We start from the raw sequence: 21,754 nt of genomic DNA, 5'->3' as shown, positions 1-21,754 counted from the left end.
GCCCCTTCATCAGGAGTGCAGAATGGTGCAACGTTAAAATTATTAGCAGATTGTGCGTCCCTCTGTGTCCGTGGTCAGGCCTGGGGCAGGCATGTCACATCAGGAAGGGGATTGTGGAGACCTTGGCCACACAGAGCCACGCCGTGTGGAAACAGACCCTTGGGCCTCACCTGTGCACTCTAACCAAGCTCTACAGGAGGTGAAGGGTTATCAGTGTTTCTGGCCTGGGCCCTTCGTCAGGTAGAAGCAAAAACAAGCAAGGGTGCAAATAAAAAGATGGGGGGGAGGGGAGAGGAGAGAGGAAAGGGCAGGGGGAGCAGCCCAAGCCAACATGTAAGAGGTCATAGGAGGATATGGGTGGAAGGGAAAAAGCTGAGAAGTGATGGGGAGAGGGGACAACTGATGGGAGAGGGAAGGGAGACAGAGGAATGGAGAAAGAGAGAGACTCAGGGAAGAGATTAATGGAAATTGCAGGCCGATGCTAATGCCGCCTGGCTGGAGGATGGAAGATGAGGTGTTGTTTCTTGACTTGTGGGTGGCCTTGGTTTGGCTGTGCACGAGGCCAGGGACTGATATGTCATGTAGGAATTGAAGTTGTTGGTCACTGGGAGGTCCTTGCTGTTGCAGCAGACAGAGCGAAGGTGTTCTTTCAGGTACAGGGTAGAGGTCTCCCTGCGGAGGGTACACCAGCACCCTCGCACCATCATATCTGTGATGGGAAACCCAGGAAACCGTCAGTTCCAACAGCCTCTGGGAAGGTTGACACGACCAAGACCCTCGTGGCAGGCAAGTTGCCAGCCACAAGGAATGGTGCCTGGAGAACTTTACCCACTGGGGCACCAACCCTCGGCTCTCCATCCCAAACACAGATGGAGACAGAGGGTGTGGGTATATGAAACAGGCTGCCAGACGAGGGGGTTGAGGCAGGTTCTATTTCACAGGATACCTGGACAAGATGGGCCACACGCAGGCAGGTGGGACAACTTGGTCAAAGAGTCTGCTGGTCACAACAATTCCTGGAGAATCTGTGGCTTTGTGGGTACAGGTCATTGTTCTGGGCCCTGGCCAATTAGGGGGGGGGGGGGGGGAGGGTGAAGGGAGGAAATGCCCACAGTACATTGCAGGATTTTCAGATTGACCCTCGCTGTGGGAGTGGGGAAAGCAGATGAGCCAGATCTCTGCACACCACGATCCACAAGCACATCGAAACCCTGGTTCCCCATAGAGGTGGAAGCCAGAGGGAGTGTCAGTGGGAATTAATGGAGCAGTGGGATCAGCATGTGGGGCACGGAAACACAGCATGTGGCTGGATCAGGAATCGTCTGTTCTAGGAAATGGTAACAGGTGTGTAGAGCGCGTTGAAAGAACCAGAGACTTGTTGATCCAAACCAAGGCTTTTATTAACTAAAAGACTGGAGCAGATCACATGTAGGTCGACCAGTCCAGAATGACCTGGTCTGGCTAGGAGCAATCCTTTAAGACAGGGGTGTCAAACTCAAATTCACAGAGGGCCAAAATTAAAAACTTGGACTAAGCCGTGGGCCAAACTAAATATTTATTGAAAATTTTCAAACACATCTGCATGTTTTCTCTTCTTTCAACATGTAATGTTAAACTTTTTCTTATTAAAATAAATGTTTAATAATAGTTTTGGTTAAACTCTTTCCAGAAGAAGCATTAACAAATGAGAAATAAAATATTCAATAAATAATATTTCTCTATAGCCTTTAAGCTCCTTTTAAATGTATTTTTTTTCACAAGCCAACAAGTCAAAAAAATAACAACTTGCTTCAATGACAAACAGGTTTATCTTTTAAAATGATGAACATATAGTCTGCCTCCCACCTGTCTTGAAAGGTCCTGTTTTCTGTCTTTGGTTTGGCCATTTTTCGTAAGGGGTTTATTACATGTGAGTTAGGCGACAGGTCGCAGATCCTAATGAAAGTAAAGTGGGGGCAATTAGCGGGCTGACAGGCCAGCGCCAACGCATTTGTAAAGCATTCTGGGATTTGTAGTATTAGCTGTGCATGCGCTATACTGGCGCGGCGGCCAGCGGGCCAGCTCTAATACATATTTGATATGATCTTGCGGGCCAAATGTAATTATATCACGGGCCAAATTTGGCCCGTGGGCCTGAGTTTGACATGTTTCACATTGGTGATAGAATCTGTACTGTCACAAGGTGCTTCTCCCCAGTGGCTGGAAAATGTGTATGTGTGTGTGTGTGTGTGTGTGTGTCTGTGTGTCTGCGTGTGCGTATGCATGTGGGTGTGGCTATGTGTATGTGCATCTGTGTATATGTCCATGCACATGTTAAGTGTTTGTGCACTTGTGTATGAGTGTGTGTTTGCACGTGTGCGGGTCTGTGGGTGTGAGAATGTGTGGACACACGCATGTGTGAGTGTGTAAGTATGTATGTATGCATGTGTGTGTGTGTGTGTGTGTGCCTGTGTGTCTATGTGAGTGCACACACGTGTGTGTGTGACTATGTGTGTAGGTGCCTGTATGAAGAGGACATGGGATGGGGGGTAGGGAGGTGTATGGGTGTAGAGGTACATGTGGCTGAGGTGTGGGTGCAGTGGGATGGGCTGTCAGCAAGTTGTGAATGACGAGATGAGATGTGTGTGGGATGGGGCGTGGATATCAACCCTGCTTTCCTGTTCCTGCCGACCGCGTCGATGTTCCCGGGCGGTGGGAGACAGACACTGGGGCACCGCACATCCTGATGTGGGACAAGCTGAAGGACTCCTCCATGCATTATTTAGATGCCCTGCAGGCAAGCTTCAGAGGTTTTCCTCTTGCCTCAGGACACGGCAGTTTGAGCAGCTGCTGACGGCTCTCATTTTAATATCTTTGGAGCAGGATCATTGCAAAGTGCGGAAGGTGACTCTGATTGGACAGCCGAGTAAACACAGAGGGTCTGTGACCTTCCTGTGGACCTTCACCATGACTTTGGGCAATAGTTGTGGTTAGTGCTGTTACAGCGCTGGTGACCCAGGTTTGAATCCAGCGCTGTCTGTAAGGACTTTGTACATTCTCCCCGTGTCTGCGTGGGTTCCTCCCACCGTTCAAAATGTCTGGAGCTGTAGGTCAATTGGGTGTCATTAGGCGCACGGGCTCGTGGGCCAAAGGGGTCTGTTACTGTGCTGTATAATCTTCAAAAAGATACTCACACTTAGGGACCAAGAGGTCTCCAACACTCTTATTCAAAATCCTCCCTCCAGTTGGCAGGGTGATTCAGGGCTTCATCCAAAACCAGTCCTTCAGACAGTGTAGCACCCCCCCCCTCCCCCCTCACTACTGCAGTCTCAGCTGAGATTGGGATGGAGGGGGGCTTGAATGTACAACCTTCTGACTCAGACTTATCCTCACGCCTGGAGCAAGATTGATTCCTCACACTTTGTGTGATTCATGATCTCAGGATGACCTGACCATCCTCACAACCAAAATGTATGTCAAAATGCAAACAAGATTGTTGACGTACAGATCAATGCAATGTAGATCCACACGGAAATTCATAACTTGCTGGTGCCCAACAGGTATTTGTAAAAATGAAATAATCCAATCATGCACATCGAGGGACCATTTAGATAAAGCTCATGTAAAGGATAGATAAATACAGTTACTGCTCTCCAAGAGAAGAAAGTCACGTTTCCCCAGCTCAGACTGGCCTCTTCGTGCCACCAAACTAGTTTCTAACTAGTCGGAGAGCAGCAGCAAACATCCAGCACACGCTCTGTTCTCACTGCTGCCATCAGGAAAGAGGTGTCGGTGCCACAAGACTCGCACCCACCAGGTTCAAGAACAGCTGCTTCCCCTCCACCATCTGACTCCTCAACGACAAACTCAATCAGGGACTTGTTTAAGGACTCTGTGCACTTTTGATTTTTTTTGTTCTCTCTGTATTGCACAGTCAGTTTGTTTACATTTGTTATCTGATCTGTTTACATGTTCACGCTGTGTACAGTTAGTTTTTGCACCACCAATTAGTGGTAATTCTGCCACATCCGTAGGGAAAAGAACCTCAGGGTTGTATGTGATGTCAAGTACATACTCTTGACAAGAAATCTGAAATCCAAAATCAGCAGAAAGGGACGTTCAAGAGCTAGAGAACATAGAACATTCCAGCATGGTACAGGCCCTTCAGCCCACAATGTTGTGCTGACCTATATAAACCCACTCAACAAACAAAACCTTCCCTACCTCCAAAATAATCCTATTGTACCAACCTCCACCACCATCCCCGGTGATGCATTGCAGGCCCCCACCATTCTCTGTATAAAACATTTGCACCTGATGTTTCCCCAAAATGTTTCTCCACTCACCTGGTACAGGTGTCCTCTGGCATTTGATACTGCTGCCCTGGAAAACAGACACTGGCTGTCCAACCATCAATGCCTCCCATAATCTTTTTGACCTCTATTCTAGTCTCCTCTCATCCTTCTTCACTTCAAAGAGAAAAGTCCCAGCTCTGCTAATCTTGCCTCATAAGACACGTTTTCCAATTCAGACAACCTCCTGGTGAATCTCCTCTACACCCTGTTCCACATCCTTCCTGTATTGAGGTGATCAGAACTGAACACAACACTCCAAGTATGGTCTAAGAAGAGTTTTAGAGAGCTGCAACATCACCTCAAGGCTTGTGAATTCAATCCCCCGACTAATGAAGGCCATATACCAAAAGCCTTTTTAACTACCCTATCAACTTGTGCAGTAACCTCTAGAGCTATGTGGATTTGGGCCCCGAAATTCCTCTGTTCTTCCACAATGTTAAGGATCCTGTCATTAACCGTATACTCTGCTTTCAAATTTGACCTTTCAAAATGCATCACTTCACAATTATTCGGTTTGAGCTCCATCTGCCACTTCTCTATCCTGTCTATATCTTATTGTAACCTACAACAACCTTCTACACTATCCACAACATTTCCAACCGTCGTAAATCTGCTGATCCACCCCTCTACTTCTTCGTCCAGGTTATTTATAAAAATCACAAATAGCAGGGGGTCTCAGATAGTGTAATGCCTTTACAGCACCAGCCCTGTTGAACTCCACCAGTCACTGACCTCCAGGCAGTGGGAAAACCCACGCAGACATGGGGAGAACGTACAAACTCCTCATAGACAGCACAGGATTTGAACCCCAGTCCCGATCGCTGGCACTATAAAGGCATTACACTAACCGCTACACCAACCATGTCACCCCATGTGTTTTAACTATGGCAGACTTTTGTGAATCACTCAAATCTTATTCCATTAATTTCTTTCAAAATGTCATTGCTTCAAGAAAAATGTGAAACATGGATGAGCAAATATAATTTTGAAGAAATATGCAATGTTGGACAGTCAGTGCCTGTTGCCCAGGGCGGGAGAAGCAAACACCAGGGGACGTCTTTACAAAGTGAGAGGAGGGACATTTAGGGGAGATGTCAGGGGTAGGTTTTTTTATATAGAGAGTTGCCAGGGATAGTGGTGGAGGCTGGTACATTAGGGGCTTTTAAAAGACTCTTGGACAAGCCCAGGGATGGAAGAAAAATAGAGGATTACGAGGTAGGGAGGTTTCCTTTGTTTTTGGTGGGAATATATATAGGTCAGCACAACATCGGGGGCAGAAGGGTCCATGCTGTAATGTTCTAGGTTCTACTGTCTAAGGCTAAGCCCAAATGTATCGAACACATCGCGGTATATGTGTGCCAGCACTTATAACGCTGCCTCACACCAACCACATCATCCTCCGATACACAGTCGGCGAACTGATACGGCATCTGTACAGTTAGGGAAAGGCTTTGGGGGTTTGGGAGGGGCACTCGAGGGAAATTGCACTCCATTTAAGACAAAATGAAAACATTTTCTTTCCAAATAGAACCCAGGGACAGCAAGTAATGAAGTTAACAGAATGAGATCATTTGAGGCAGGAAATGAATTAAAATGTGGGGCCGAAGTTGCTTCAGTCAGGTGGCAGGTGAAATATCATATTGGAAAGTGTACGGTCTGCACTTTGGTAAAAGGAGTAAAAGGGCAGAATATTATTTAGACAGGAAGAAAATTCAAAATTCAGAGGTGCAAAGATTCACCTCCAGGTTGAGTCAGTGGTGAAGAAGGTGAATGCAATGTTGGTATTCATTTCTATAGGGATAGCATTCAGGAACAGGGATGTAATGTTGAGACTGTAAAGCACTAGTGAGACCTCATGTGGAGAACTGTGTACAGTTTTGGGCACATTTTTGAGAAAAGACGTGCCGGCATTGGAGAGGGTTCAGAGAAGATTTACTAGAACGATACCACCAATGAATGGATTAGCATGTGAGGGACGATTGTTGGCTCTTGGACTGGACTCGTCGGGGTACGGAAGGATGAGGGGGCACCTCATCAAGGCATTTCGAATCCTGAAAGGCCTGGACAGAATAGATGTGGGAAGGATGTTTCCCACGGTGGGGGAGTCTAGAACAAAGGGGCACAACTTCAGGGTAAAATAGATTCAATTTAAAACAGAGATGCAGATAAATTTAATTAGCCAGAGGGTCGTGAGTCTGTGGAATTTGTTGGCCTAGGCAGTTGTGGAAGCGAGGTCGTTGGGTGTATTTAAGGCAGAGATTGACAGAGATTTGATTAATCAGGGCATTAGGGTTATGGGGAGAAAGCCGGGGGGTGGGGCTGAGTGGGAGGATGGATCAGCTCATGATAGAATGGTGGGGTAGACTTGATGGGCCAAATGGCCTACTTCTGCTCCTATATCTTGTAATCTTGTGATTTGGGACATGGGGGAGATCCCTTCTGAAAAACAGCTCATTGTCTGGGTCCCCTTGTTTAAGAATGGGTGTTAATGAGTTGAAAACCATTTAGAAAGGTTGACTACAGCAACACCTGGAAGTGGCGGAGTGAGGAAAGTGGAACAAGTGAGGCTGGTTTCGAGAAACAATGTGCAGATACTGGAATTTTCATCAGGGAGCAGCATGTGGGGCAGCACCCGTGGGTGCAAATACTCAGTCAGCATTTTGGGTCCTTCATTCTCCATCCTGACTCGAAACATTGGCTGACCTTTTCTCTCCACGGATACCGCCTAACCCACTGAGTCCCTCCAAAAGCTCGTTGTCTGTTTCAGCTTGTCTCCTCTTGAGTCATAGATTTACCCAGCATGGAAACTGGCCTTTCGGCCCAACATGCCCATGCTGACCAGAATGACTTACACACTAACTAGACCCACCTGCCTGTGATTGGCCTGTACCCCTCTAAACCCATCCTATCCACGTATCCATCTAGATTTTTCTTAAACATTGCATTAACACCTGCCTTATCCACCTTCTCCAGCAGCCCGTTCCACACACCCACCACCCTCTGTGTAAAAACATTACCCCTCAGGTTTCTGTTAAATCTCTCCCTCCCCCTCCATCACCTTAAACCTCTGTCCTCTGGGCAAAAGACTCTGCCTTAACCCAGCAGGAAGTAAAGGGGGAGCAAAGTTTGGACCTCTGCATTCATGAGAGCATCAGAAATAGGAGCAGGAGTCGGCCATCTGGGCATTCAATGAGATCGTGGCTGACCTGATGATGGGCTCACCTCCACCAACCTGCCTTTTCCCCATATCCATTAATTCCCCTAGTATGTAAAAATCTACCCAACCTTGTCTTAAATATATTTACTGAAGTCGCCTCCACTGCTTCAATGGGCAGCGAATTCTACAGATTTCCACCCCCTCTGGGAAAAGCAGTTCCTCCTCATCTCCATCCTAAATCTACTCCCTTGGATCTTGAGGCTGTGTCCCCTAGTTCTGGTTTCCCCCACTTTTGCCTGACAAAGGGGTCAGGCCAAACTATTAACCGTATCACCATATAAACGTTTACAGCACGGAAACAGGCCATGTCGGCCCTTCAAGTCCATACCGGTTCACTTGAGCAACTCCACTAGCTCCTCCGCAAACTCCTGAGGAAGTAGAGGCTTTCTTCATGATGCCATTCATGTGATCTAATTTTCCACCCTCCTCTCCCATACAAGAGTGTGTCAAATGCCTTACTAAAGTTCATGTAGACAATCTATTTGGTCACCTCTTCAAAATATTTTTATCAGATTCATCAATCTTGGGTTTCAGACACTTAATTGTAGAATTTGTTTTTCCAATTCAGAAATGAAGAAAATCAAATTCATTTGAGAACAATAAATGGTTTAATTTCAATTATTTTAATTAATTTCAAGATGCTCAGTCAAAAATGTCTGTAAAACAATTTCCCAATTGTTATCATACTAAAAAAAATTAATGGGTTATCCAAGATCAGGAAAATCCTACAAACAAAATTTTAATGCAAATAATGACATCAGAAACAGGAGTAGGAGTTGGCCATTTGGCCTGTTGAGCCTGCTCCCCATTCAGTGAGATAGATCATGGCTGATCTGATGATCATCTCCACCAACCTGCCTTTTCCCCATATCCCTTAATTCCCCTGCTCTGTTCACCGGATCCTTTCCTCTCACGATTTTGCACTCTTTCATGACATCACCCCTCATCCTCCTACGCTCCAAGGTACAAGTTTAGAGGATTAAGCGGAAATTGGCCTGAAAGATCCTGGACGGTTACGATGGGTGATGAAGAGAAGTGGTCTCCTCTGATGGACAAGGCAGAGCTAGGGCTCATTGTGTAAAACTAAGGGCTGGCCCTTGAAGACATGCGGAGGTGAGAGTTTTTTTTGTCAGAGGGAGTCATAAGATTTCCTTAAGTGGATCGGAGTGTTTGGATATTTTTAAGAGAGACAGATAAATCCATGTGCAGTGGGTGAGGAGAGGATGTGACTCGGATTAACGGTGTGCTGCTGTTCCCAGTTGTGTGCTGAACTTGAGGACAAGTAACACATGGACAACTTTGACATATACATGCACAAACAGCACGGTAACAGGCCAATTACACCCAATTAACCTTCATCCCTGGTACATTTTGAACAGTGGGAGGAAACCAGAGCCCCCGAAGGAAACCCTTGCAGACACGGGGAGAACATGCAAACTCCTTACAGACAGCGTGGGATCTGAACCCCAGTCCCGAACGCTGGCACTGTAACAGCATTGCGCTAACTGCTACGCCAACCGCGCTGCCCGACTCTGGCGCAAGGCGAATGGAAGCCGCCTGCTCTCTGCCCTCATCGCAGCTGATCCCCGTGGTTCTTCTCCCCTCAGGAGACGCGTTAGACAACAGTATGGCCTCCCCTGGGACTGGGGACGACGACGAGCTCGACAAAGACAAGAGACGCCAGAAAAGAAAAGGGGCATTTTCCCGAAGGTCGCACCAACATCATGCGCGCTTGGCTGTTTCAGGATCTCACGGTGAGTGGTCAGGGGACGTGTACCAGCAGATATCCCCCCCCACCCATCCCAAAACCCCCCCACCCTATCCCACACCCTTCCCCTCTTGACCCAAACTCCCCACCCATCCCAAAACCCCCCCACCCTATCCCACACCTTCCCCTCTTGACCCAAACTCCCCACCCATCCCAAAACCCCCCCACCCTATCCCACACCCTTCCCTCTTGACCCAAACTCCCCACCCATCCCAAAACCCCCCCACCCTATCCCACACCCTTCCCCTCTTGACCCAAACTCCCCACCCATCCCAAAACCCCCCCACCCTATCCCACACCCTTCCCCTCTTGACCCAAACTCCCCACCCATCCCAAAACCCCCCCACCCTATCCCACACCCTTCCCCTCTTGACCCAAACTCCCCACCCATCCCAAAACCCCCCCACCCTATCCCACACCCTTCCCCTCTTGACCCAAACTCCCCACCCATCCCAAAACCCCCCCACCCTATCCCACACCCTTCCCCTCTTGACCCAAACTCCCCACCCATCCCAAAACCCCCCACCCTATCCCACACCCTTCCCCTCTTGACCCAAACTCCCCACCCATCCCAAAACCCCCCCACCCTATCCCACACCCTTCCCCTCTTGACCCAAACTCCCCACCCATCCCAAAACCCCCCCACCCTATCCCACAACCCTTCCCCTCTTGACCCAAACTCCCCACCCATCCCAAAACCCCCCCCACCCTATCCCACACCCTTCCCCTCTTGACCCAAACTCCCCACCCATCCAAAAACCCCCCCACCCTATCCCACACCCTTCCCCTCTTGACCCAAACTCCCCACCCATCCCAAAACCCCCCCACCCTATCCCACACCCTTCCCCTCTTGACCCAAACTCCCCACCCATCCCAAAACCCCCCCACCCTATCCCACACCCTTCCCCTCTTGACCCAAACTCCCCACCCATCCCAAAACCCCCCCACCCTATCCCACACCCTTCCCCTCTTGACCCAAACTCCCCACCCATCCCAAAAACCCCCCCACCCTATCCCACACCCTTCCCCTCTTGACCCAAACTCCCCCACCCATCCCAAAACCCCCCCACCCTATCCCACACCCTTCCCCTCTTGACCCAAACTCCCCACCCATCCCAAAACCCCCCCACCCTATCCCACACCCTTCCCCTCTTGACCCAAACTCCCCACCCATCCCAAAACCCCCCCACCCTATCCCACACCCTTCCCCTCTTGACCCAAACTCCCCACCCATCCCAAAACCCCCCCACCCTATCCCACACCCTTCCCCTCTTGACCCAAACTCCCCACCCATCCCAAAACACCCCCCCACCCTATCCCACACCCTTCCCCCTCTTGACCCAAACTCCCCACCCATCCCAAAACCCCCCCACCCTATCCCACACCCTTCCCCTCTTGACCCAAACTCCCCACCCATCCCAAAACCCCCCACCTATCCCACACCCTTCCCCTCTTGACCCAAACTCCCCCACCCATCCCAAAACCCCCCCACCCTATCCCACACCCTTCCCCTCTTGACCCAAACTCCCCACCCATCCCAAAACCCCCCCACCCTATCCCACACCCTTCCCCTCTTGACCCAAACTCCCCCACCCATCCCAAAACCTCCCCACCCTATCCCACACCCTTCCCCCTCTTGAACCAAACTCCCCACCCATCCCAAAACCCCCCCACCCTATCCCACACCCTTCCCCTCTTGACCCAAAACTCCCCACCCATCCCAAAACCCCCCCACCCTATCCCACACCCTTCCCCTCTTGACCCAAACTCCCCACCCATCCCAAAACCCCCCCACCCTATCCCACACCCTTCCCCTCTTGACCCAAACTCCCCACCCATCCCAAAACCCCCCCACCCTATCCCACACCCTTCCCCTCTTGACCCAAACTCCCCACCCATCCCAAAACCCCCCACCCTATCCCACACCCTTCCCCTCTTGACCCAAACTCCCCACCCATCCCAAAACCCCCCCACCCTATCCCACACCCTTCCCCTCTTGACCCAAACTCCCCACCATCCCAAAACCCCCCCACCCTATCCCACACCCTTCCCCTCTTGACCCAAACTCCCCCACCCATCCCAAAACCCCCCCACCCTATCCCACACCCTTCCCCTCTTGACCCAAACTCCCCACCCATCCCAAAACCCCCCCACCCCTATCCCACACCCTTCCCCTCTTGACCCAAACTCCCCACCCATCCGAAAACCCCCCCACCCTATCCCACACCCTTCCCCTCTTGACCCAAACTCCCACCCATCCCAAAACCCCCCCACCCTATCCCACACCCTTCCCCTCTTGACCCAAACTCCCCACCATCCCAAAACCTCCCCACCCTATCCCACACCCTTCCCTCTTGACCCAAACTCCCCACCCATCCCAAAACCCCCCCCACCCAATCCCACACCCTTCCCCTCTTGACCCAACTCCCCACCCATCCCAAAACCTCCCCACCCTATCCCACACCCTTCCCCTCTTGACCCAAACTCCCCACCCATCCCAAAACCCCCCCCACCCTATCCCACACCTTCCCCTCTTGACCCAAACTCCCCACCCATCCCAAAACCCCCCCACCCTATCCCACACCCTTCCCCTCTTGACCCAAACTCCCCACCCATCCCAAAACCCCCCCCACCCTATCCCACACCCTTCCCCTCTTGACCAAACTCCCCACCCATCCTAAAAACCACCCACCCTATCCCACACCCTTCCCCTCTTGACCCAAACTCCCCACCCATCCCAAAAACCCCCCCACCCTATCCCACACCCTTCCCCTCTTGACCCAAACTCCCCCACCCATCCCAAAACCCCCCCACCCTATCCCACACCCTTCCCCTCTTGACCCAAACTCCCCACCCATCCCAAACCCCCCCACCCTATCCCACACCCTTCCCCTCTTGACCCAAACTCCCCACCCATCCCAAAACCCCCCCACCCTATCCCACACCCTTCCCCTCTTGACCCAAACTCCCCCACCCATCCAAAACCCCCCCACCCTATCCCCACACCCTTCCCCTCTTGACCCAAACTCCCCACCCATCCCAAAACCCCCCACCCTATCCCACACCCCTTCCCCTCTTGACCCAAAACTCCCCACCCATCCCAAAACCCCCCCACCCTATCCGACACCCTTCCCCCTCTTGACCCAAACTCCCCACCCATCCCAAAACCCCCCCACCCTATCCCACACCCTTCCCCTCTTGACCAAAACTCCCACCCATCCCAAAACCCCCCCACCCTATCCCACACCCTTCCCCTCTTGACCCAAACTCCCCACCCATCCCAAAACCCCCCCACCCTATCCCACACCCTTCCCCTCTTGACCCAAACTCCCCACCCATCCCAAAACCCCCCCACCCTATCCCACACCCTTCCCCTCTTGACCCAAACTCCCCACCCATCCCAAAACCCCCCCCACCCTATCCCACACCCTTCCCCTCTTGACCCAAACTCCCCACCCATCCCAAAACCCCCCCACCCTATCCCACACCCTTCCCCTCTTGACCCAAACTCCCCACCCATCCCAAAACCCCCCCACCCTATCCCACACCCTTCCCCTCTTGACCCAAACTTCCCACCCATCCCAAAACCCCCCCACCCTATCCCACACCCTTCCCCTCTTGACCCAAACTCCCCACCCATCCCAAAACCCCCCCACCCTATCCCACACCCTTCCCCTCTTGACCCAAACTCCCCACCCATCCCAAAACCTCCCCACCCTATCCCACACCCTTCCCCTCTTGACCCAAACTCCCCACCCATCCCAAAACCCCCCCACCCTATCCCACACCCTTCCCCTCTTGACCCAAACTCCCCACCCATCCCCAAAACCCCCCCCACCCTATCCCACACCCTTCCCCTCTTGACCCAAACTCCCCACCCATCCCAAAACCCCCCCACCCTATCCCACACCCTTCCCCTCTTGACCCAAACTCCCCACCCATCCCTAAACCCACCCACCCTATCCCACACCCTTCCCCTCTTGACCCAAACTCCCCACCCATCCCAAAACCCCCCCACCCTATCCCACACCCTTCCCCTCTTGACCCAAACTCCCCACCCATCCCAAAACCCCCCCACCCTATCCCACACCCTTCCCTCTTGACCCAAACTCCCCACCCATCCCAAAAACCCCCCCACCCTATCCCACACCCTTCCCCTCTTGACCCAAACTCCCCACCCATCCCAAAACCCCCCCCACCCTATCCCACACCCTTCCCCTCTTGACCCAAACTCCCCACCCATCCCAAAACCCCCCCCACCCTATCCCCACACCCTTCCCCTCTTGACCCAAAACTCCCCACCCATCCCAAAACCCCCCCACCCTATCCCACACCCTTCCCCTCTTGACCCAAACTCCCCACCCATCCCAAAACCCCCCCACCCTATCCCACACCCTTCCCCTCTTGACCCAAACTCCCCACCCATCCCAAAAACCCCCCCACCCTATCCCACACCCTTCCCCTCTTGACCCAAACTCCCCACCCATCCGAAAAACCCCCCCACCCTATCCCACACCCTTCCCCTCTTGACCCAAACTCCCCACCCATCCCAAAACCCCCCCCACCCTATCCCACACCCTTCCCCTCTTGACCCAAACTCCCCACCCATCCCAAAACCTCCCCACCCTATCCCACACCCTTCCCCTCTTGACCCAAACTCCCCACCCATCCCAAACCCCCCCCACCCTATCCCACACCCTTCCCCTCTTGACCCAAACTCCCCACCCATCCCAAAACCCTCCCCCACCCTATCCCACACCCTTCCCCCTCTTGACCCAAACTCCCCACCCATCCCCAAAACCCCCCCACCCTATCCCACACCCTTCCCCTCTTGACCCAAACTCCCCACCCATCCCAAAACCCCCCCACCCTATCCCACACCCTTCCCCTCTTGACCCAAACTCCCCACCCATCCAAAACCCCCCCACCCTATCCCACACCCTTCCCCTCTTGACCCAAACTCCCCACCCATCCAAAAACCCCCCCACCCTATCCCACACCCTTCCCCTCTTGACCCAAACTCCCCACCCATCCCAAAACCCCCCCACCCTATCCCACACCCTTCCCCTCTTGACCCAAACTCCCCACCCATCCCAAAACCCCCCCACCCTATCCCACACCCTTCCCCTCTTGACCCAAACTCCCCACCCATCCCAAAACCCCCCCACCCTATCCCACACCCTTCCCCTCTTGACCCAAACTCCCCACCCATCCCAAAACCCCCCCACCCTATCCCACACCCTTCCCTCTTGACCCAAACTCCCCACCCATCCCAAAACCCCCCCACCCTATCCCACACCCTTCCCCTCTTGACCCAAACTCCCCACCCATCCCAAAACCCCCCCACCCTATCCCACACCCTTCCCCTCTTGACCCAAACTCCCCACCCATCCCAAAACCCCCCCCACCCTATCCGACACCCTTCCCCTCTTGACCCAAAACTCCCCACCCATCCCAAAACCCCCCCCACCCTATCCCACACCCTTCCCCTCTTGACCAAAACTCCCCACCCATCCCAAAACCCCCCCACCCTATCCCACACCCTTCCCCTCTTGACCCAAACTCCCCAACCCATCCCAAAACCCCCCCACCCTATCCCACACCCTTCCCCTCTTGACCCAAACTCCCCACCCATCCCAAAACCCCCCCACCCTATCCCACACCCTTCCCCTCTTGACCCAAACTCCCCACCCATCCCAAAACCCCCCCCACCCTATCCCACACCCTTCCCCTCTTGACCCAAACTCCCCACCCATCCCAAAACCCCCCCACCCTATCCCACACCCTTCCCCTCTTGACCCAAACTCCCCACCCATCCCAAAACCCCCCCACCCTATCCCACACCCTTCCCCTCTTGACCCAAACTCCACCCCATCCCAAAACCCCCCCCACCCTATCCCACACCCTTCCCCTCTTGACCCAACTCCCCACCCATCCCAAAACCCCCCCACCCTATCCCACACCCTTCCCCTCTTGACCCAAACTCCCCACCCATCCCAAAACCTCCCCACCCTATCCCACACCCTTCCCCTCTTGACCCAAACTCCCCACCCATCCCAAAACCCCCCCACCCTATCCCACACCCTTCCCCTCTTGACCCAAACTCCCCACCCATCCCAAAACCCCCCCACCCTATCCCACCAACCCTTCCCCTCTTGACCCAAACTCCCCACCCACCCAAAACCCCCCCACCCTATCCCACACCCTTCCCCTCTTGACCCAAACTCCCCACCCATCCTAAAACCCACCCACCCTATCCCACACCCCTTCCCCTCTTGACCCAAACTCCCCACCCATCCCAAAACCCCCCCACCCTATCCCACACCCTTCCCCTCTTGACCCAAACTCCCCACCCATCCCAAAACCCCCCCACCCTATCCCACACCCTTCCCCTCTTGACCCAAACTCCCCACCCATCCCAAACCCCCCCACCCTATCCCACACCCTTCCCCTCTTGACCCAAACTCCCCACCCATCCCAAAACCCCCCCACCCTATCCCACACCCTTCCCCTCTTGACCCAAACTCCCCACCCATCCCAAAACCCCCCCACCCTATCCCACACCCTTCCCCTCTTGACCCAAACTCCCCACCCATCCCAAAACCCCCCACCCTATCCCACACCCTTCCCCTCTTGACCCAAACTCCCCACCCATCCCAAAACCCCCCCACCCTATCCGACACCTTCCCCTCTTGACCCAAACTCCCCACCCATCCCAAAACCCCCCCCACCCTATCCCACACCCTTCCCCTCTTGACCAAAACTCCCCACCCATCCCAAAACCCCCCCACCCTATCCCATACCCTTCCCCTCTTGACCCAAACTCCCCACCCATCCCAAAACCCCCCCACCCTATCCCACACCCTTCCCCTCTTGACCCAAACTCCCCACCCATCCCAAAACCCCCCCCACCCTATCCCACACCTTCCCCTCTTGACCCAAACTCCCCACCCATCCAAAACCCCCCCCACCCTATCCCACACCCTTCCCCTCTTGACCCAAACTCCCCACCCATCCCAAAACCCCCCCACCCTATCCCACACCCTTCCCCTCTTGACCCAAACTCCCCACCCATCCCAAAACCCCCCCACCCTATCCACACCCTTCCCTCTTGACCCAAACTCCCCACCCATCCCAAAACCCCCCCACCCTATCCCACACCCTTCCCCTCTTGACCCAAACTCCCCACCCATCCCAAAACCCCCCCACCCTATCCCACACCCTTCCCCTCTTGACCCCAAACTCCCCCACCCATCCCAAAACCCCCCCACCCTATCCCACACCCTTCCCCTCTTGACCCAAACTCCCCACCCATCCCAAAACCCCCCCACCCTATCCCACACCCCTTCCCTCTTGACCCAAACTCCCCACCCATCCCAAAACCCCCCCACCCTATCCCACACCCTTCCCCTCTTGACCCAAACTCCCCACCCATCCCAAAACCCCCCACCCTATCCCACACCCTTCCCCTCTTGACCCAAACTCCCCACCCATCCCAAAACCCCCCCCACCCTATCCCACACCCTTCCCCTCTTGACCCAAACTCCCCACCCATCCCAAAACCCCCCCACCCTATCCCACACCCTTCCCCTCTTGACCCAAACTCCCCACCATCCCAAACCCCCCACCCTATCCACACCCTTCCCTCTTTTGACCCAAAACTCCCCCACCCATCCAAAACCCCCCCACCCTAATCCCACACCCTTCCCCTCTTGACCCAAACTCCCCACCATCCCAAAACCCCCCCACCCTATCCCACACCCTTCCCCTCTTGACCCAAACTCCCCACCCATCCCAAAACCCCCCCACCCTATCCCACCACCCTTCCCCTCTTGACCCAAACTCCCCACCCATCCCAAAAACCCCCCACCCTATCCCACACCCTTCCCCTCTTGACCCAAACTCCCCACCCATCCCAAAACCCCCCCACCCTATCCCACACCCTTCCCCTCTTGACCCAAACTCCCCACCCATCCCAAAACCCCCCCACCCTATCCCACACCCTTCCCCTCTTGACCCAAACTCCCCACCCATCCCAAAACCCCCCCACCCTATCCCACACCCTTCCCCTCTTGACCCAAAACTCCCCACCCATCCCAAAACCCCCCACCCTATCCACACCCTTCCCCTCTTGACCCAAACTCCCCACCCATCCCAAAACCCCCCCACCCTATCCCACACCCTTCCCCTCTTGACCCAAACTCCCCACCCATCCCAAAACCCCCCCACCCTATCCCACACCCTTCCCCTCTTGACCCAAACTCCCCACCCATCCAAAACCCCCCCACCCTATCCCACACCCTTCCCCTCTTGACCCAAACTCCCCACCCATCCCAAAAACCCCCCCACCCTACCCCACACCCTTCCCTCTTGACCCAAACTCCCCACCCATCCCAAAACCCCCCCACCCTATCCCACACCCTTCCCCTCTTGACCCAAACTCCCCACCCATCCCAAAACCCCCCCCACCCTATCCCACACCCTTCCCCTCTTGACCCAAACTCCCCACCCCATCCCAAAACCCCCCCACCCTATCCCACACCCTTCCCCTCTTGACCCAAACTCCCCACCCATCCCAAAACCCCCCCACCCTATCCCACACCCTTCCCCTCTTGACCCAAACTCCCCACCCATCCAAAACCCCCCCACCCTATCCCACACCCTTCCCCTCTTGACCCAAACTCCCCACCCATCCCAAAACCCCCCCACCCTATCCCACACCCTTCCCCTCTTGACCCAAACTCCCCACCCATCCCAAAAACCCCCCCACCCTATCCCACACCCTTCCCCTCTTGACCCAAACTCCCCACCCATCCCAAAACCCCCCACCCTATCCCACGCCCTTCCCCTCTTGACCCAAACTCCCCACCCATCCCAAAACCCCCCCCACCCTATCCCACGCCCTTCCCCTCTTGACCCAAACTCCCCACCCATCCCAAAACCCCCCCTCCCTATCCCACGCCCTTCCCCTCTTGACCCAAACTCCCCACCCATCCCAAAACCCCCCCACCCTATCCCACGCCCTTCCCCTCTTGACCCAAACTCCCCACCCATCCCAAAACCCCCCCACCCTATCCCACGCCCTTCCCCTCTTGACCCAAACTCCCCACCCATCCCAAAACCCCCCCACCCTATCCCACGCCCTTCCCCTCTTGACCCAAACTCCCCACCCATCCCAAAACCCCCCCCACCCTATCCCACACCCTTCCCCTCTTGACCCAAACTCCCCAACCCATCCCAAAACCCCCCCACCCTATCCCACACCCTTCCCCTCTTGACCCAAACTCCCCACCCATCCCAAAACCCCCCCAACCTATCCCACACCCTTCCCCTCTTGACCCAAACTCCCCACCATCCCAAAACCCCCCCACCCTATCCCACACCCTTCCCCTCTTGACCCAAACTCCCCCACCCATCCCAAAACCCCCCCACCCTATCCCACACCCTTCCCTCTTGACCCAAACTCCCCACCCATCCCAAAAACCCCCCACCCTATCCCACACCCTTCCCCTCTTGACCCAAACTCCCCACCCATCCCAAAACCCCCCCACCCTATCCCACACCCTTCCCCTCTTGACCCAAACTCCCCACCATCCCAAAACCCCCCCCACCCTATCCCCACACCCTTCCCCTCTTGACCCAAACTCCCCACCCATCCCAAAACCCCCCACCCTATCCCACACCCTTCCCCTCTTGACCCAAACTCCCCACCCATCCCAAATCCCAACACACCCACCCAATCTGACACCCTCCACCCAATCCCACAGCCACCTACCCACCCATCCCATTCTCCATCACCCTCACCCAATCTGACACCCCCAACTCATCCCAACCCACTCCCCCAATTCCACAATATACCCCCTATCCCAACCCCTACACCCCAATCCCACACCCTCCCACCCACCATCCCTCCCCCCACCCAATTCCCCACACCCATCCTAAAAGCCCCCTCCTTCCAATCCTACAGCATACCCAGCCTGCCCCCATTGAAAGCCAGGGACAGGATGAGTCGAGAACCACAAACTCAGAATAAGCAGGACTGAACAATGGAGAAGTCTCTTCACTTAGAGGATAAGGAGGCTCCGGAATATTCTGTGAGATGCAGAGGGGTACCTGTGCGGGTGGGTGCGTGAATTATAAAGGTCCAGCACAGTTGAACAGCAATTCTCAAGGCTTTACGAGGCTAACCACGTGGAATTGTCTCAAAACGATTAGCTGGAGCTCAGAAGACGTGGAGATGGCTCAACTGAAATATATCTGGTCTTGTCAGGGTGAACGTGGAAAGAACATTTTTCCTTGAAGAATTTGGTTAAAAAGTGTCTCTATTTAAAAATAAGTGTATTAATTTGAAATCAGAAATGCAGTCAAGTTTATTGGCATCCAATTGCACAAGTTCTATTGGTCGTTCTTCGGTTCAGAGGACACAATGTTGTGCAGTTCATGAAGGTCCCAGTCTGGAAGTGCAGACTCTAGCACAATGGGGGCACTGGAAGCCCATTCTTGTATGAACCATGGCTATTGCTTTGTGACGCCATTCACGATTTGGGCTGTGCCCGTCTTTAAAACTGGTGAAGGCTTCATCACACAGGGCTCGCCAGCGGGATCTGTCAGCAGGTCCAGCTTCCAGATCTCATGGCTGGATGTTACAATAGAATAGGGTTTCCTTCACAGCGTCTTTACGGTGGCCTTGAGTTACAACCCAACCTGACAAAACAGTGTACTCCCATCCTCGGTGCAAACACGCAGACACACATCCAGACATAACACACATTACAGACAGACAGTACTTATGCAAGAAGCAAAGATGGTGATGATCCTTGGGGACACTCTACCCTCCAAAGTGTTGCTAGGTTGATTGGGTGTAATTGGGCAGAAGGTCCAGCTATCGAGATGGAAGGTGAAAATTTTACAAAGTGGATTGAAGCAGTGTCAGAGATGAAAGGATGTGGTCAGTCAGGAGATGATGGCTTGTCCCAGACAGGCAGCAATGTGAAGTTGAACTTCTGGACAGATCACCCAAGACCTTGTGAAATGACAGAGCCACACATGTTCTCCATTATATCCTCTGGGCTGAAGGACTCTGGAGGGTTTGTCATTGATTGTGTTCAGTAGGGTGATTGATCAGTCTGGGTGTTGGAAGGAGCGAAGGAAATGGGGGCAGTGCAAGGAAATGGTTTAATCAGTTGGAAAATTTAAATTTAAATTTAGTCATGTGTCATGGTAACAGGCCCTTTCGGCCCACGAGCCTATGCCACCCATTAACAGCCAAATGCTACAACTCCTGGTACATTTTGAGGATGGGAGGAAACCAGAGAAACCCAAAGAGACATGGGGAGAACATACAAATTCCTTACCGACAGCGCCGGATTCGAACCCCAGTCACTGGTGCTGTATGAGCATTACACTAACCATGCCGCCCCAAAATGTGCCACAATCTAATGGCAGTGGAGAAGAAGCTCTCCTTGTGCCACTGGGTGCTCGTATTTAAGCTCCTGTACCTTTTCCCCGATAGCAGTAGAGTGAAAAAGGCATGGTGGGGATCTTTGAGGATAGAGGCTGCTTTTTAAAGACACCGCCTCATGTTGATGTCCTTGATGGACTGAAGTCTGGTGCCCGTGATGTCGCAGCTGAGTTAACAATCCTCTGGAGTTTATTCTTGTACTGAGAGTTGGTGCCTCCAAGCCAGGCAGTGATGCAACCAGCCAGAATGCTCTCCACAGAAGTTTATGAGAGTCTTCAGTGACATAACCGAACCTCCTCAGACACCTCATGAAGTCTAGCCGCTGGCTAGCCTTCTTTGTGATTGCATCAACCTGGAGGCTCCAGGACAGATTCTCAGAGATGTTAACATGCAGGAATTTGATCCTACACTCATCCCATTTTCTTCTCCCCCACCTTCTCATCAGCCTCCCGCACATAAACTCCCCATCCACAAACTGGGGGTATTTGCATTAGCCAACTAGCACCCCCCCTCAACCCTCAAGTCTTCAGGATATGGGAGGAAACATAAGAAGTCACAGGGAGAACATGGCAAACTCCATGCAGACAGCACGAGGGGTCAGTGTGTGTGTGTGTGTGAGTTTGTGCCATGACCCATCCAGCTGAGAAACTCCTAGTGCAGTTGCAATAATTAATGATGGGGAATTGCTCATTAGTTAAGCAAAGCACTTCTGCAAACAAGCTAATTGAAATGTCTGTAAAAGCATTACATTGTGGAAGGAGCTAATCAGGCGGAGTTTAATCACCTGAATCCATGACCAAGCCCTCGACCTGGAGCTGTGGTGCGTGAAGCCTCTGAGAGCATTCATCAAACTGGGGAATGATTCCCCAGCTGCTTTCTTCCCCACTAGTCCCTGGTCAGGCAGAGTCAATCTAGGATATTCCATCTTTGTCTGCAGTGACCTATCAACTATGTCAGAGGAGGAGAAGGAGGGA

At 53.6% G+C, this 21,754-nt stretch overlaps 1 pseudogene; it reads left to right on the top strand.

The window, feature by feature from the left end:
- The window catches only part of LOC138748768 (homeobox protein Meis1-like), a 195,758-nt pseudogene that overhangs the window by 146,214 nt on the left and 27,790 nt on the right, over positions 1 to 21,754 (top strand).

Source organism: Narcine bancroftii, chromosome 13, assembly GCF_036971445.1.
Source record: "Narcine bancroftii isolate sNarBan1 chromosome 13, sNarBan1.hap1, whole genome shotgun sequence".
Taxonomy (NCBI): Eukaryota; Metazoa; Chordata; class Chondrichthyes; order Torpediniformes; family Narcinidae; genus Narcine; species Narcine bancroftii.
This window is presented reverse-complemented; position numbering and strand designations above follow the sequence as displayed.